The sequence below is a fragment of the Talpa occidentalis genome, unplaced genomic scaffold (genome assembly GCF_014898055.3).
Source record: "Talpa occidentalis isolate TD23 unplaced genomic scaffold, MPIMG_talOcc4v2.1 talOcc4.2, whole genome shotgun sequence".
NCBI lineage: Eukaryota > Metazoa > Chordata > Mammalia > Eulipotyphla > Talpidae > Talpa > Talpa occidentalis.
In genome coordinates this window covers 35,198,522-35,215,673 of record NW_023602073.1, presented here as the reverse complement: position 1 = coordinate 35,215,673, position 17,152 = coordinate 35,198,522, and positions in this window count along the sequence as shown.

The window sequence follows — 17,152 nt, the reverse complement described above, 5'->3', positions numbered from 1 at the left end:
TGCTCCTGCTCAGAGATAGGGGTCCATCCCGCTGCCACTGGGTCCACATGTTTAGTGAGATATGCAATGGGGCGCTGCCAAGGCCCCCCAGTCTGTGTTAAGACCTCCAGAGCCACTTTGTCCTTCTCATGTACAAAGAGATGAAACGGTTTGCTTATGTCTGGTAATCCCAACACAGGGTCACTCCCCAGTGCGTCCTTTATGCGTTGAAAGGCAGCCTCTGCTGTGTCAGTCCAAATAAAAGGACTATTTTCAGGTCCTTTTAAAAGTTCATAGAGTGGCTTTGCTAAAGCTGCAAAACTTGGAATCCAGATCCGGCAAAAGTTGGCTGCTCCAAAAAATTTTCGGAGGTTGTTACGAGTTTTTGGTTGGGGTACGGAGGTAATGACCTGTTGCCTCTCACCCCCAACTTACTCTAGCCTCTGATAGGTAAAAGCCTGGGTACTTTACATGTTGCTGACAGATCTGCGCCTTTTTCCATGAAACGCGGTACCCTGGGTCAGTTAAAAGTTGGAGGAGGGCTCTGGTACCGGCTAAGCAATCTTCTTTAGTTTCCCCAGCTAGAAGCAGATCATCAACATACTGAAGCACATACAGTGTGTCTGTTCTCCGGGGAATGTGGCAAGGTTTGCCGCCAGAGCGTCACCGATAACATGGGGGCATCCTTAAACCCTTGGGGAAGTCTCGTCCAAGTCATCTGCATTTACCATCCTGACTCAGGGTTAGTCCACTGAAAAGCAAACAATGGCTGGCTTTATGGGGCTAAACATATACAGACGAACACATCTTTGAGGTCCAGACAGGTAAACCATTGGGCTGATCCTGGAATTTGTCCAAGCAAAGTGTATGGGTTTGGTACCACTGGGTAGAGAGAGACAGTCACTTTATTAACTGCACAGAGCGTGGAGATCCTGAACTGGTCTGTAACCTCCATCAGGTTTCTTTATGGGAAGGAAGGGAGTGGGCCATGGGGATTGGCACTCTGCCAATCCTTGAGCCCTTGAGCTCTGCCAAATGTTCTTGAATGCCTCTCGGGGCCTCTAGCGGGAGCGGGTACTGACGCTGCCTCTGTGGTACAGCTCCAGGAATTAAATCCACAATAATGGGGGCCCAATTAATAGCGAGGCCAAGGGAGTTATTTTCAGCCCACACATGAGGAAACTCATTTAAAAAATCAGGACAACCTGGTGCAATAAACTTTGTACCATACGATCTGCTGGGGGCTTGGGCGGAGTCAGTGCGTGACCCCCCTGATGTCTCAAAAGTAATCTGGGCTCCCAGCTTAGAAAGGATGTCTCTCCCAAGGAGAGGAATTGAGCATTCCAGGAGATACAGGAATTTATGTTTAACCAAGTGGCCCCCTATTTCACACTGGCGGGTATGGCAAAATGGCTTTTGAATAGTCTTCTTTCCTGTAGCCCCAAGGTTACAGTCTCTTCAGACAATGGAGCAATGGGAGTGGTGACCACAGAGTGCTCGGCTCCCATATCAACCATGAAAGTCGCAGGTTGGCCCCCAATTTTAACACTAACCAAGGGCTCACAGGGGCCAAGGGAGATTGAACCCGGTTGCCTTCAGTCTGAATCTCCAGCCATTCCAAGAAGCCCACCCTGCCGTGGCTCTGGCCAGTACTGGACAGGGTCCTGCGATTGGCCTGGGGGCTTTCTAAGGCTGGGACATTCTCGTCTCCAGTGCCCTTTTTCTTTATAGTTAGCACACTGATCCTTAGCTAGTGGCTGTATTGACTTCCTTGGAGGTCGGGCTGGGGCCCTGAGCCTCACAGGGGTGCCTGATGTTGAGGTCTGTTCTCCCAGGGCAGCTGCCAAGAGACTGAACCCCTTCTTCATATGTTTTTCTGCCACCCTTTCTGCCACAACATCTCTGTTCATGAAAACTTTATTGGCTACTTCAATTAACTGAGTGATATTCATCCCGATAAAGCCTTCCGGTTTCTGCAATTTCCACGGAATATAGGAGGCTCTTGCACCACAAAGGCTGAATTAACCTTTTGCTGACTCCCTGAGTCCTCAGGATTAAAGGGAGCATTCTTAAACCCTTGGGGAAGTCTCATCCAGGTCATCTGCATTTGCCATCCTGACTCAGGGTTAGTCCACTGAAAAGCAAACAATGGCTGGCTTTATGGGGCTAAACATAATACAGACAAACACATCTTTGAGGTCCAGACATGCCTTGCAAAGTCTCTCATGAAAGTCACCTGGTGACTCATTCAGGTGTTGGGTCACTGAGGAAACCTTAGCCATATTCATAGGCTTTTTAGCTCCAGCTTTGAGCTTTGAGTTCCAGCTTTGAGCCCCACAATAGTGCTTCCTGGTATCTCCGGATACGCTCCTGGCCCTCCTCTGTGGTGAAGTCCCAATCAGGATGGCTCTTGGGCACGGCCTCACTCACTTAGACTGCCGGATCTACCAGCCCACTGGGACGTGCCCCTGTAAGGACTGCTTCGGCCCTTTCAGTATTTGCCTCTGCTCCTTGGTGTTAAAGAGGGTGTGGAGGAGCTGTTGGCAGTCCAACCAGGTGGAGCAGTGAGTTTGGAAGATAGATTCCATGAGACAGACCATCGCCTGCGATTTCTCTGAATAGAAGGGGGTATTGTGCTTCCAATTGAGGAGGTCCCTGGTGCGAGAGGCTGATAATAGAGCAGAACACGCCCTGGCTGGGGAGTCCCATCCTCCCCCTCTCTCGCCGGCTCTCGGGTCTCACGCACAGGCATTTGGAGGGCTGTTGACCAAGAGCGGAGCCGGGCTGCCGGCCCGAGCTCAGAAGGTTCTGACAGGGCCAGTGGTGGAGGGACAGAGGGAGGTGGCGTTTCTTGGTTTCCCATCTCTGAAGGTGGGGCTGTTGGAGCAGATTCACCAGCTGGTGGCCAGTAAGGAGGTGGGGGAGGAATCGGTAGTCCGACTCCTCTGGGTCTCCCATATGTATCCGCGGTTTCTCTGGCCGGTTCAAAAGGCTTCTCTTCCCTGAACTGTGCAGAGCTGCAATAAGGACCCTAGCCTGTCCTGCCTGCTCTGACTGAACTGAATCCATGGGGGAAAGGCCTGAACAACCTCTACCAAGAATCTATGTACGGGAACTGATCCGGATGCCCTGTCTTAGGAGTAACAGCCTGCCAGACACGGCGAATGGTGGGGATGCCTAGGGTGCCTCTGCCGGCCAGCCAACGCCAAGAGCCGGCCATTCAAGCTCACAGCATGTACTAGCTTCCCAGGACTGAGCTTAACACCATAGTCTCCTGAGAATCCCTTTTTGAAGTTTTTTTTTTTTTTTTAAGATTTATTTATTTATTTATACAAGCACTGGGTACAGTCAGAAGTACGGGAGGGTGAGAGAATTCACCAGAGCAGGGAGCAGAGCAGGCAGACTGACGAAATACACTGCTGAGGGGAGAAGTGGGTGCAGCAGGAGAGGTCTGTGCACCATGTGGGACCCTTGAACGGGCACTATGGAGGCTGCGGGCAGCTTCGCAACCCAGCGCTCAACCGCTCTTTTTGAAGTTTTTAAGCATGGTTTCAAGGACCATGTTTTTGCTTTGTTTCCCTCCCATTATGAACGGTGATGCAGCAAGAGGAGGGGGAACACACAGGTGCTTTCCCTGGCCACACTTCTCTTGAAACTGGCAACAAGCCTTGAGGTACAAGTGAGTCCGAATAACCCCCGGACAGGCTCTGGCCAGGCCAGGCACCGTTAAGTCATCCGGCTTTGTCTACAGAACCGCAGGTGAAAGCCCAATCTATCTCTGTAGCTGCAGTCGTGGAAATTTCATGCACACACCACTCTCTCTCACACCAGAGGTTATAACCATCCCTCCCTTTCTGGGAGCTCCAAGGTTCCTGACCAAAACCAAATGAGACCCTTGAGATCTCCCTGAGAGGTGATCAGCCTCTCCTTCTACCACTCTGGGTAGGCCAAATGGGAACCAGGGTCCTGGGACCTTACCTGATCCGACGCTGGCACCAAATACTGGTCTCACTCAGCCCTTTAGAAGTCTGACCCGGGAGGCCTTGTGGGGGCCAGGCAGGAGGAACCAAGTCAGAGACTGGGGAAAGTCCTCAGGGGAGTTGCACTTCCCCTTGGTTGGCTCTCCGTCTCCTCCCCCACTCTGTGTCCTCCTAAGCAGATGGCTCAAAGGGCCAATGAGCTTGTCGTTCCCCACCAATGCACCAAAATGTTGCAGAAAAAAATTCTACTTTTTACCCAGGAAGAGGTAGAACAAGTGGTGCTTCAGGAATGGTGAGGTCAGGAGAAGCTTTATGACTCATGCCTGAGGTTCCAGACCTGGGGAGCCCCATAAGGTCTGAGCACCTGTTTACAGATAAAGAATTTCTTTTATACATGACTATTCTTACATTGATAACATCATTTGCTGCAAAGTTCCTAAAGAAGGGGATGGGAAAAAGCAATAACACAGACATCTCGGGATGGCCTTGAAAAGATAGACTAACTTGGCCGGCTGCCTGACCTTGTAATTTTGTTAGTCTTCTAAGGAAAGAGCTGTTAAGTGAGCAAAACTTGTTGATTACAATTGCATTGGATTAATAACTGCACCAGGCCTAAGACCCTCTGAGCAGGGAGCTGCAAAGATTTAATTTCCCCTTTACTGCCTCTGAACTCTGTGAAACTTCTCAATCATTGCAATACCTGCTCCCAACTTACTTTATGTCAAATCAAGTTTCTGTTAAAGAGGCCCATATAATACAAAATGAATATGACTTGTGGGAGATTTTCTCTCATTAGCAACCAACCCTCCTCATGGTTAGTATGTTTGACTGTGCCCTTGGAGAGATTTAGTCCTTCAATCTAAGTGTTCCTGAGAGCTATAAACTTAGTTTTGCCAGCTCACTTACTGAGGTGCTGATAGAATTACCCAGGTCGTCTCTGCTCTCTTGAAGTCTCAGTGTCAAACTTGTATGCATATTTTCCTGGTTTGAGAGAATTTCTTGTCAGAATGCATAGGATTCAATAATCAATGACTCCTTCAGGTAGTTTAATTCCAGTCCCTTTCTAATCTTGGAAATGAAATCAAATTTAATTTGCTCTATTATTGTTCCCAAAGTAGCCAGTAATTTTAATACTCAGAAGGAAGCATTTGATCATTTTTGAATGTCAATCTGTTCTCAAAATTTTTTTGTTGGGTGAAGAAGAAATTTACATGGCATATTTTCAGTGACTACAACAAAAAGAATGACATTAACTAACAATGTTAAAATATTTTAGTATTACCTATACAGTTTTTATTGGTCCAGATAGCTGAAGGGTATGTTTAGAAAGCCAATAAAATCATACATATATGTCTAAAATTAACACAACTCTAAAATATCCTGATAGGAATTTTTCTCTCACATGACCAAGAAAATTATCTTTACAATTCATTTGGCAATTCTGTCTACTTTGTATGAGATTTTCTTAACTTGGAAAACCAGTTCATAGCTATATTAGGTTTTAGACAAGCAAATATTGTTCATTAAATATTTAACACTCTTCTAGGTGCTGTGGGTGATGTAGGATAAAAAAGATGAGCTGTGTTCTTTGCCCTCCTTTACCCAGTAAAGTAGCTGGGGAATCTATAAAGCAGTAGTGATAAAACAGGGCAATGTAGAGTGATGGGTGTGCTGATTTTCTTTTTGAAGTTATGAGATGAGGAGACAGAACCCAACTAAAAAAAGGAAGCAGAAATGAAGAACAATACAGGAAAAAAAGTAAACTTCTGATAACTTTTCTGTTCTTCCCTTTTTGGGGCTCCACTGGAATGAACCAAAACGGAAGTGCTTAGAGAGAACTTTCTGGAGAAGTGGGATTTGACTTGGGAACTGAAGATAAACATTGAGCTTGAAAGGAGAAATGACTAAAAGGACAATCTAAGTCAAAGTATGTTGTCAGTTGCATAATTATTTTGGTGAATTCCTTATAATACTTGCAAGAAATCATTTACACACACACACACACACACAGAGTCTATAGGACTATTTGTCTGGACAACTCTAATAATACATCTACCCTTTAATTTTTAGCTAAAATGCCATGTACAGTTGGGCATCAGTGCCTCCCTCTGCCGAAGACCAGCCTCGGCAATCTGGGTGTCAGGGGTTCCTAAAGGATGAGAAGGCCTAGGTGAAACTTTAAGGGCTCACAGGAAGGGGATGAGATAGTGAGGAGACACTGACGCTGGATGAGGTGCAAGTATTTTCTGCAGAGGGACCCAGCAGGTCTTTATTTGTTCATTTTTAGCAAGCAGAGAAATTACATCATCATGTGCAAAGAGAAACAATTAGTGTATTCTATTCCCATGGACTCCTGACTCCTACGGGCCTCAGCTAGACGATAGCCTTTAAGGTTAATAGATAAAAACCCAAACCTTACACTAAAACTTATTATTTCAGCTAGACAATTACCTAAGACAGTGGATAGCTGCCAGCACATCCCTATAAGCTAAAGCCTAAGCATCAAAAGACTCTTCTATTTTTATGGCCTTCAGCCGGAGACCAGCTGCTTCTCAGCTATCAGAACTTTTCACCTAGAAACTTCTTAACACAGTTAACTTCATTTAAAAACTTTCCTAAGAAACTTCTTTAAAAAGCAAAAGAAGGATTTACTATAATCGTTGTGCTGGATTGCTTGTCAGGCATGCTCATGTTTAACAAACTCTTTCCCATTTTCAGGCAGGCCAAATTTACAGTTTAATTTTTAAGCAGGTATTTCTCCGAGCCATGTGCTTATAATAATCTTATACATATACTTTATTGCCCAATGTATTTTCTGAGAGGTTTTTCTCTTTTTATGACCAAGAACAAAAAACAAAGGGATGCTTATAGGTTATAGATTAGTCTTCAGCCCCATGGTGTGAGGCACAAGGAATCTTCAGCCCCAAGGTGTGAGGCACAAGGAATCTTCAGCCCCACGGGTGTCAGGCTCTTTGGAAATCTTTGGCCCCATGGTGTGAGGCCCTTTTTCTTAGCTGCTTGCCAGTGTCTTATCTGGCGGGGGCCACAAGGCCCCCTGCAGCATCCCTCTTTTCCAACAATATCTGTATCTATTCCTTGTTGGGGACAGGGCGGGGCTCTGTGTTTAACGGTCATTTTTGTTAAACTCATGGTTCTCCTGTTCTCAATCTCCTCTCAGTTCTCTTTTCTGAAACTACATTTCTTCTCTCCTGTGTTAAACTCTTCCTCTGCGCCCCAGCATTCTCCCCACACTGTCATCCAAGGAAACATAAGGTGCTGATGGTGCAAGAGAAGCAGCAACTCACTGGCAACACGGGTTTTAGGACATCGTCATCCATCTTCCCGTCACAGGGACCTTCTCACTGGCCATTTCTCTTCTCAGGCCCTGTCTGTCGCCATTGTGCTTAACTTCTCTCTTTTTAAACCTTACTCCCAATTTCTTCACTCTTACAGGAGCCCCATTTTGCCGACCTGTCTCCCCAAAAGAGTTGGGTGGGCTTCTCCCCACATGCCCAGGGAGGGTCTCCTCCAGGGATGTCACCAGCGTGAAGAACCTGTGCCTAAGGAAGCTGCTACTGTCACTTCAATAGTGCAGAATATTTTATTTATTTTATTTTTTAACACTTTTTAAAAAATATTTGTTTATTCATACAAGCACTGGGTACAGTCAGAAGCGTGGAAGGGTGACAGAATTCACCAGAGCCAGGGCGGGGAGCAGAATAGGCAGAAGGACCGAAGTACACTACTGAGGGGAGCAGTGGGTGGCAGGAGAGGTCTGCGCGCCATGTGGGACCCTCACCCAGCGGCTGGGGATTGAACCAGCGCTTCAGAGGCTGCGGGCAGCTTTGCAGCCCAGCGCTCAACCCCTGCGCCACCAGTGGAGACCCAATAGTGCAGAATATTTTAAATTAAGAGTCATGAAGGACTTAGGAGCTTTTTGTCCTTTTCCCTTTTCCCTGTAAAAGAAGTAATCATGGTTCCCCTTTTAGAGCCCACAAGAATGTGTCAGCAGTTCGGAGGGGACCATCCTAGTCACATGTTCAGTGACCATGTCTGTTCTGCCAAGGATCTCACCTTTACTCTTAGAGAGAAGCTGAGTCACCCCCTTCTCATCTGCCCATCCTGGGACGTCTCTCCCTCCCTCTCCTGATGCCTCAGGACCCGAAACACAGAGTAAACATCACAGGCTCACGCCATTATTCTTCAGAATTCATAAGAATGTAATTCCCCACACACATGCTATTAAATTTTGGTCTGTTCACCCACGAATCTGTCTGTTGTGGATTTGCTCATCCATTTAGTCTTAGAAAAACTCAGAGGGGATGGGGGGAATTCTTCCTTTCCCCAGCACAACTCCCTCATCTGAAAAAAATCCTCATTTCTGTTACCTTAGTGGGTAAAAAACTTATCTCTTTTGTCTAAACCTCATCAAAAAGTCATCAAAAGTTATCACTTTAATTAATAATACAAAGATGTAAATTTAAATGTCCTCATTTAAATAGGGGTTTTGTCCATTTTTTTCAGAGGACCAGTGAGATGACAGTAATTTATTCAAGAGTTATTAAGAGAGCTATGACAGGCATGGCCGTAGGTGCGAATGAACAAATCAGGCAGCCCCTGATCCCATGGAGGAAAGTGGCAGATGCTAATATTTGCCTATTGCAAAAACCATTCACCCCCACCCCTCTTTTTTTTTTTTTTTTTTTTACTAAAAGAGGCTATTTTATTTGAAGCCAATGTGTCATGTTTTTTCAAAGTCACATTTCCCAGTTCCCTATGTACCAATAACAGACCACATGACATTATTTTGATTGATGAAATATAGGTAAAAAACTTATATTCTGAGTTAGCATTGATCAAATTTCTTGACAGAAAATTAGTGAGGGGGGAAACAGTGGACCTCTGGGAGTGGAGTGTTCCAGACAGAAGATCAGCAATTGCCAGCATCCTGGGATGGACCATGTCTGGAGGATCCCAGGAACAGCAAGAATTGCAGTGCTGCTGGAATGCAGGTTTCTTTGGGGAAGAAACAAATCTTTGTCCATCCTTGAAAGTTCCCATGACAGGAAACTGATTAAGTAGCCATAATATAGAATAGCAAGAGCAAAGATACATCTTATTGCATGGGCACAGAGGCCCAAACATGGCTAGTGGAACATCTTGGTCATTCCAGTGAGGTTATGTAGTAATAAAACTTGGAAGGAAGGAGATCTTGGATCTTCTGTATTTCAATTTTCTTTACCTCAAAATAATCAGCCTGCCATGTTAGCACACCCTGGAGCAGACTGGATGGTCTTGAGAAGCTAGCAAAGAGGGCAAGGTGGAGAGTTCAGAGTCAGAGAGGTAAACAGATAATGGAGGGTTTTCCAGGCCCTGGTAATATAGACTCCAAAAAGTATAGAACTATAAAAAACTGATGTAAGAGATACAGAGATGAAAGAGTTTAGAGAATAGTTGTCAGACAACTGAAGGAGAGGACATATGAGCTGGCAAAACATGGCGAAGTAGAAGAGAGGGGCGAAATGAAGAGCCAGTGGGGTGGCATAAAGGACAAAGGGCTCTTCTGCAAACATAGGAAAGGATGTGGAGGGCATAATCGCTGTCCTTAATTAATACGTAAGTGAACTGAAACTGACATATACAGCCAAAAAGGGTCAAGTAGATCTGATAGCTAAAGAAGACAGACAAAATCCAATATAGGGGCTCCCTGGTGACGCAGGGGTTAAAGACAGTGCTATCAAGCTACTGCTAGCCAATGTAGCTTGATCCCTGGGTGGCCAGGGAGCAGCCTATATTGTGCAGCAGACATGTCTCGCCCACTGCTCCCCTCAGCAGTGCATTTCAATAGATCTTCCTGTTCTGCTCCCCACACTCTGGTGAATCCTCTCACCTCCCGTGCCTCTAACCTGCACCCCAATTCTTGTATGTATAAATAAATAGATCTTAAAAAAATATATATATACCTACTATTTATGAAGAAGAGACCAAACCAAATGCAAGAGAAAATTATTCAAAAGAATGATTTAATAAACCACCTTCAGAGGAAATGAAGGAGACTTAACACTGTAACATGTTTTGGGGAAATGTTGATTCAAAATGATCACCTCAGATGCCTCTTTGGGCACCCAGGCAGACATTTCAAATACCTGTACAGACAAAAAAAAAAAAACACAAAAAACAAAAAAATAAACTAGGCTATTCTCAGTTACACTTAATTCCTGAACAGTGCAGGAAAACCTGGAACTCCTCATTAAAGAAAATGTGACTCATTAATTTTAAAAAATTCTATATTGTGGTTAACTAAAATAGAGCTTTTTGATGTATAGTTTATGAATTCTAATGCTGGTATGGATTTTCGGGAGCACCACACGATAAAATTACAGAGCAATCAAAACAATTCCCTTCTGTTAAAACTTTTGTCATATACTCTTTCCCTGCAAAGTTTAAGAACTGAGCAATTTTCAGTTGCTACCATTTTGTCTGGAAGAAGGTCATACAAATGGAATCACGCAATAGGCAACCTTTTGAGACAGATTTTTTTTTTCCCTCTGCATATAGCCTTTAAGCTCTGGCTGAGTTGTTGAGTGCCTCAATAGGTTTTTATTTATCTACTATTGAGTAGTATTTGGATGGTTTGTATGCATTTTTCATTCATCTACACATTGAAGGATATTGTGTTGTTTCCAGTTTTTGTGCTTGTGAATAAATTTACCATAAGCTTTCTATTATCAAACCCATTCAGTGAGCTTTTAAATGTAGTTATTGCATTTTTATATATATTTAAATACCCTTTATTTTTATAGCAGTTTTATGTTCATATCAAAAGTGAGCAGAAAGTATAGAGTCTCCACTTACTTGCCCCCCAACATGACAGCCCTCCCTACTCTCAACATCCTGCACTGGAGTGGAACACTGTCATACAGTCAACCAATGTTACTATATTTTCATTTATATCTTCTATTCTCTCACTGAGATTGTTTGCAATTACTGGGTTGAGCATTTTCATAAGGGCTGCTTTAAAGTTTTCAGATGATTCCAAATTCCACGTGTAGAGTAAATGAAATAACCAGGACCTTTCATGCCCTCCCATCTGCATAGATGCCCAGGGTGAAGGGTGTGGTCGGGGCACACATGCCTTTGGTTGTGGACACCTGGGCCTAGGAAGCACAAGGTGCATATGTGTAAGTACAGGCACCTGTGCTGATGGGGCTGTAAGGGCAGTGACACTACAACCACCACTCAGTTTGGGGGACCACTTTGAGGTGAGGCCACGAGATGACAGGATACTGAGAATGCCAGAGAACACCAGAGAGAGGTCAGAGAAAGAGCAAAGATTTGCCAGGAGCTGTGAGGCTTGTCAGCCTCCAGGCCCCCCGGACACCCTTCCTGTCCCATGCCTGCTTCCTTGCATGCCAGCCTCCCTGCCTGGTGTGCCTGTGGCCTGGTTCCCTGAGAGAGCATTAAAGCCTATAAAATCCACCGAGGGCTCCAGGACTCTCATGACCTGTCTGCCTGAATGGACAGTGAACCGGTCCTGTGCGCGTTTGCACTAGACCATGCCATCCTGGAGTTGACATCTGTCGATTGTCTCTCCCCTGAGAACTGAGATTTTCCTGCCAATTCACATGTCCAGTAATTTTGGATTACTATTTAGATTACTTGGCTATTTTGATTAGACCATGCCCCTTGATTAATTCTATGGAGAATATTGACTTTTTTTTAAAGTCAGCAATCAGTGTGGTTAAGTTATAACCATAAGTTCAGACCATTTTTCTGTGGATTATGTTGTCAAAGACTTTGCAACATTAGTTGGAGCTATTCCCCCATGTTCACCACTGCTAGTGGCCTCTCTGGTACTTAGGTAGTGATTTATTTTAGTCGGCAATGCTGCTATAACAAATTCCATAGACTGGGTGCTTAAACAAAAAATATTTATTTCTGACTGTTTTGGAGGCCTGGACATTCAAGACCAATTCACATTGGAGAGGGGCCTTTTAGCTAGCTACTCTTTTGCTATATCCTTACCTGTCAGAGGGCGATCATCTGTGACAAGTCACTTCTCATAAGGGTACTAATCCAAATCTTTTTCTTTGAAAAAAAATTGATTTACTTATGCGTACAAGAACTGGGGTACAGGCCAGAGGTGCAGGGGGTGAGAGGATTCACTAGAGACAAAGTGGGGAGCAGAACAGGCAGATTAACTGAAAATATACTGCTGAGGGGAGCAGCAGGTGAGGCAGGAGAGGTCTGCTGCGCCATATGTGGGTCAGCTCCCTAGTGGGGTTCCAACTCAGACCATAGCAGTGATAACGCTGAGACTTAACCCCAAGGCCAACAGGGAGCCCCCATATGTGTACTTTCATCTCATCATATCAGATATTATTAAAATGCGGATCTTAGAATGATAAAATAAGGAAGGCAAATTTTATTGCTTCAACCAGGAAATTTTTAATTGAAAGTCCTCGGGTATTTTATTCTGCAAATAAGCAGTGGTGAAAAATAACTACCACAACAGTACTAACTAACAACAGTAGCAAAACAGTGCCAAGGAGGGACAGGCCACTGTCAATGAGTTGTTATCTGTGTGCACAATTGCACAAGCACTGAGGATCAGGGTCCAACAACAAGTTTATTTAATTAAGTCATCGCCATGAGTGAAACTGAGCTTAAACCTGATTGGTCCATCGCTTGATTAGCCCATTTATGACGTAGGTGCCAGATTTAAAAGGGAAAAGCCTGGAGCCTGCACAGAGGTCAGGGCAGGCTTTTGGGCGAGGGTGGGCACAGTGGGGACAGAGGCAAACCATACCCAGGGCCCTTGGATGGACCAGTGTAACTGCAGCAGGAAGGGATGGGGGGCATGCGGAGGAGGAGGTGGCTGCAAAGTGGGCTCTGCTGGGAGCCTGCCTTATTGACCTGGCACTCTGTGGGTCCCTCTGCCAGCAGCCCCAAGGATCAGCAGTCCCAGAATAGCCCTAATGGGGCCCAATACTCCTCCAAGTCCCCCTGGGCCAGAGGCCATAGGGCTCAGGGCTGCCTCTGTACCAGAGACCCAGGGCTGTGCTCTCTGGGCACGACCTGGGAACCATGGCCAGGCTGGGCTGCCTCTGCTGTGAGTGGCTGGGCCAGATGGCCCACAGGCAGCACACTTGGGCAGTGGGCGGGAAACTCCCTTCTCTGCTTGCTGCTTTCAGAGCTATCTGTGCTGGCTGACCCACAAGCTATGTAAGAGGGTGGTCCCCAGGAAAGGGGAGGTTACAGGTTCCCTGCCCAACCCGAGGGAGGGTGGAGCTGAGCAGGGAGGAAGAGAAACTGGAGAGAGACTGGTGAGAGGCCCAGGGAAGTTGACAATGCAGCGTTTATCTTGCTTTTGATTGTGCAGCTTCTGTCCCAGACATGCTGGGCTTCTTCTGCCCTTTCCTATGTGTCCCCACCAGAAGGTACCTTAGATTTGTGGCAGCTTTCAGGCTTCACTGGCCCTGCTTTGGCCCAACCTTATTTGACTGAGCATTTACCCATAAGAGGGTGGGTAACTTTGGATGCTTGATTTGGAAACTATATGATCAATTCTTGCCTTTCTCTTCATTCTATTGCTCGCTAATGGTATTAAAGTTCCTTTCTTTTAGAGGTCTTATGCCCTAGAGTATGTATTGTCTTGATGTGGTGGATGGTAGAACCTATTTAGAGTGAGCAGGTTTGGGGGTTCTGGGCTGCCCCTCACCTTGCTGAGTAACAGGTGTACATGCGGGGACCACCGGCCCTAACACAGCAGCACACCTGCTGCTTAGGTTGTGGGGGGAGCCTGTTCTGTCCTGTGGCCTGTGCCATGGGGATCTGTTTCACTACTACTCAGTTGTTACAATAATCTGCATTCTTACTAGCCTCACCTCAGTGTGAGAGAGCCAAGATAAAGGAAATTAGGCCCAGTAGGATAAGTTGCCCCAGTCCTGATTGAACAGGTGGATTAAATCATAGACTGGCAAGTCCTGGCCAAGCAATTGGGCCCACTGCACTGACATGAAGCTCCCTGGGAGATAAAAATTATATCCTGGCACCTTTGCGGTGTGGTCCCTCTAGACGTCTCATTGTTCTGCACATGGACTCTGAGTAATTTTTTTCCTCCCGCACCACACGTCATGATAAGGAGACAACTAGTGATCATCTCCTCATTTCCTGGAGGGAGGAAACTGAGCACCCACACTCAGCTGGACCAGCACTATGTGTGCAGGCTCAGGAAAAGCCCAACCCAGAAGTAGCTCCCTCCTCTTTACCTCGGGAACTCCCCCTTTAAATAGTTCCGCCTAACTCCCTTAGGAGAACTGGGTCATATTCTATTTTCCCAAACTGGATCCCTCAGTTATGAGTCTAATAAATCCTCACCTGGTTCAAGTACCACCAGCACTCTCTGGTGAATCCTTTCCCTAGAGTGCAAAGAACCCACTCTTTTGGGGTGAGGTCCTACAACAAGTGCAAATGACAAAATAATGAAGAAACAAATGATGTCTAAATAAAATCTTGAAAATAGTTTTGACCCATGGATTCCACGAAAAGTTCCTGGGGACTTCAAGGGTTCCACAGACCACACTTTGAGAAACGCTTTTCTGGTAAACTAGGAGAGTTTTTCAAGTGTTCTGTATCTGCCTCCTCTTGGTTTCCTAGAATCCCTCTCCTTGGGTTGGATTCCCTGATTCCCAAAGCTTGTTTTAGATCTTTGCCCTGAAATCTTCTGCAACTCACCCCTCAGAAACGGGATGCCAGAGAGTGTCCACTGCCTGAGACAGGAGATGGAGGGACGGGTGCTTCCCTTTGGGACTGGGAAGTTTATACCTGTTTGGGTTTTGTTTTACACCAGCTTAATATGGAGTCTCAGCTCAAAGAGAGATCTGACATATTCTTTAAGAGGAATACTGCGGGCCCTTTCATTCTCCATGTGTCTAATGCATTTGACTTGATGCCCACAGAGCATGAAGAGCTGTGCTGTCCCACAGAATATTCCGAGACAAGGGATAATTCTATGTGTGCACTGCACAATGTGATGCTGCTAACTCATTGGTTATTGAGCACTTGAAATGTGGGCTTTTTAGCTGAGATGTTGAATTTTTTATTTTAAATTTTTTTTTAAAGATTTATTTTTATTTATACAAGAACTGGGGCACAGGCCAGAGGCATGGGAGGGTGAGCACAACAGACAGACTGATGAAATGGGAGCACAACAGACAGACTGATGAAATACACTGCTGAGGGGAGCAGCGGGCAAGCAGGAGAGGTCTGCCATGCCATGTGGGACCCTCACCAGCCAGCCGGGATCGAACCGGAGCTGCAGAGGCTGCGGACAACTTCACAGCACTGTGCTCAACCTGCTGCACCACCTGGGAGACCCTAAATTTTTTTTATTCAAACCAAAAATCCCCATAAATGACTATTAGCTACCATATTGGAAAGCACATATCTAGGATGTCCTTAGTTTTCAACATCTGTCCTCTCAAAATACTGTGTGACTCAAAGGTAAATGTTTATTGAAATATTCTTCATATGGTTGTCATCGACTTATCTGTGTGGGTCTGACACACAACGTTAAAATATAACATACCCAAGGAAATATAATTAACATGTATTTTAACAACTAGACTTAGAGATATTAGGCAAAAATGATTTATAACACCAAAGTCATAACTGTTCAAAAGTGCCCATCATGGAGCCAACCCTTGGCTCTGTTATACTGGGAATCTTGGTGTTTTCATTAACCTGGTAAATATAAGCAGGCACATTAAGTCTCCATTTATCACCAAATAAATATTTAGTGAAAGAACACAGTAGGAGGTAAGTAGAAGAAAGGAATTAATAAAAGTTAAAGCACATATAATAAAATAGCAATTAAAAAGGCAGGGCCTCCCTGGGGGTCTAGGGGTGAAGTCTTAGCACTATCACCCCTACAGCCTGATCCCCAGCCTGAGCGCTCACCCACATGGCCCAGCAGATCTCTCCTGCCTTACCAGCTACTCCCCTCAGCAGTGTATTTCAGTAGATCTGCCTGTTCTGCTCCCCACACTGTCTCTGGTGAATACTCACCCCAGCACCTCTGGCCTACACCCCAGTTCTTCTATGCAAAAATAAATAAATTTTTTAAAGATATGAAAAGACAGGGGGGAAAACTATAAACTATAAACCCAGATATTCAGCTGGGGAGGGAGAGAGATAGGGATCAAAGCAGGGGAGGGAAGAGCATAAGACTATAGTGATGGTTCATAGATGTCTTGGTGGTGGTAATTCACCTGTGAGGAGAATGAACAATGATGCAAAAACATATTAATAATTTTTTTTTAAAGAAATAAAAGGACAGTCCAGAAGATCAATGAAACCAAAGCTCTTTCTTTGAAAAATGAATAGTTGGGCCTCCCCTGGTGGCGCAGGTGTTGAGCAGCCATGCTATGAAGCTGTCCTGCAGCCTCTCCAGCGCCGCTTGGATCCTGGCTGGCTGGCGAGGTCCACATGGCGCAGCAGACCTCTCCTGTCTCGCCCACTGCTCCCTTCAGCAGTGTATTTTGTCAGTCTGCCTGTTCTGCTCCCCACTCTGTCTCTGGTGAATCTTTTCACCCTTCCGCAACATCTGGCCTGTACCCGGTTCTTGTATAAAATAAAAATAAATCTAAAAAAAAAAAAGAAAAATGAATGGTAGATAAAACTTTAGATTAACTCACTAAAAAAAAGAGGGAGAAAAATCAAATAAATAGGATCTAAAATGAAAGAAAAGTTACAAAAGACACTAGATATTCAGAGGATAAGAGATTTCTATAAGCATTTATACCCATACAAATTCAACAACCAAGATGATACGGACAGATTCTTTGAATTATACAATCATCCAAGAGTGAATAGGGAAGGAATAGAAAACCTGAACAAACCAATCACAGCAAGGAAATTGAAACAGTAATCAAAACTCGCTCCAAAACAAAAGTCCAGGACCAGGTGGCTTCACAAATGAGTTCTACCAAACTTTCAAAGATAAGCTAATAACTATCCTGCTCAGATTCTTTCAAAAAGTTGAGAAAAAATTTTGCAAACACACTGTCATGAAGCCAACATTATACTAACACCAAAACAAAGAAAACTGCAGACTTATCTCCCTAATAAACACAGATAAAAAATTCTCAATAAAATCTTAGCAAACCAAATCTAACAATGCATTAAAATGA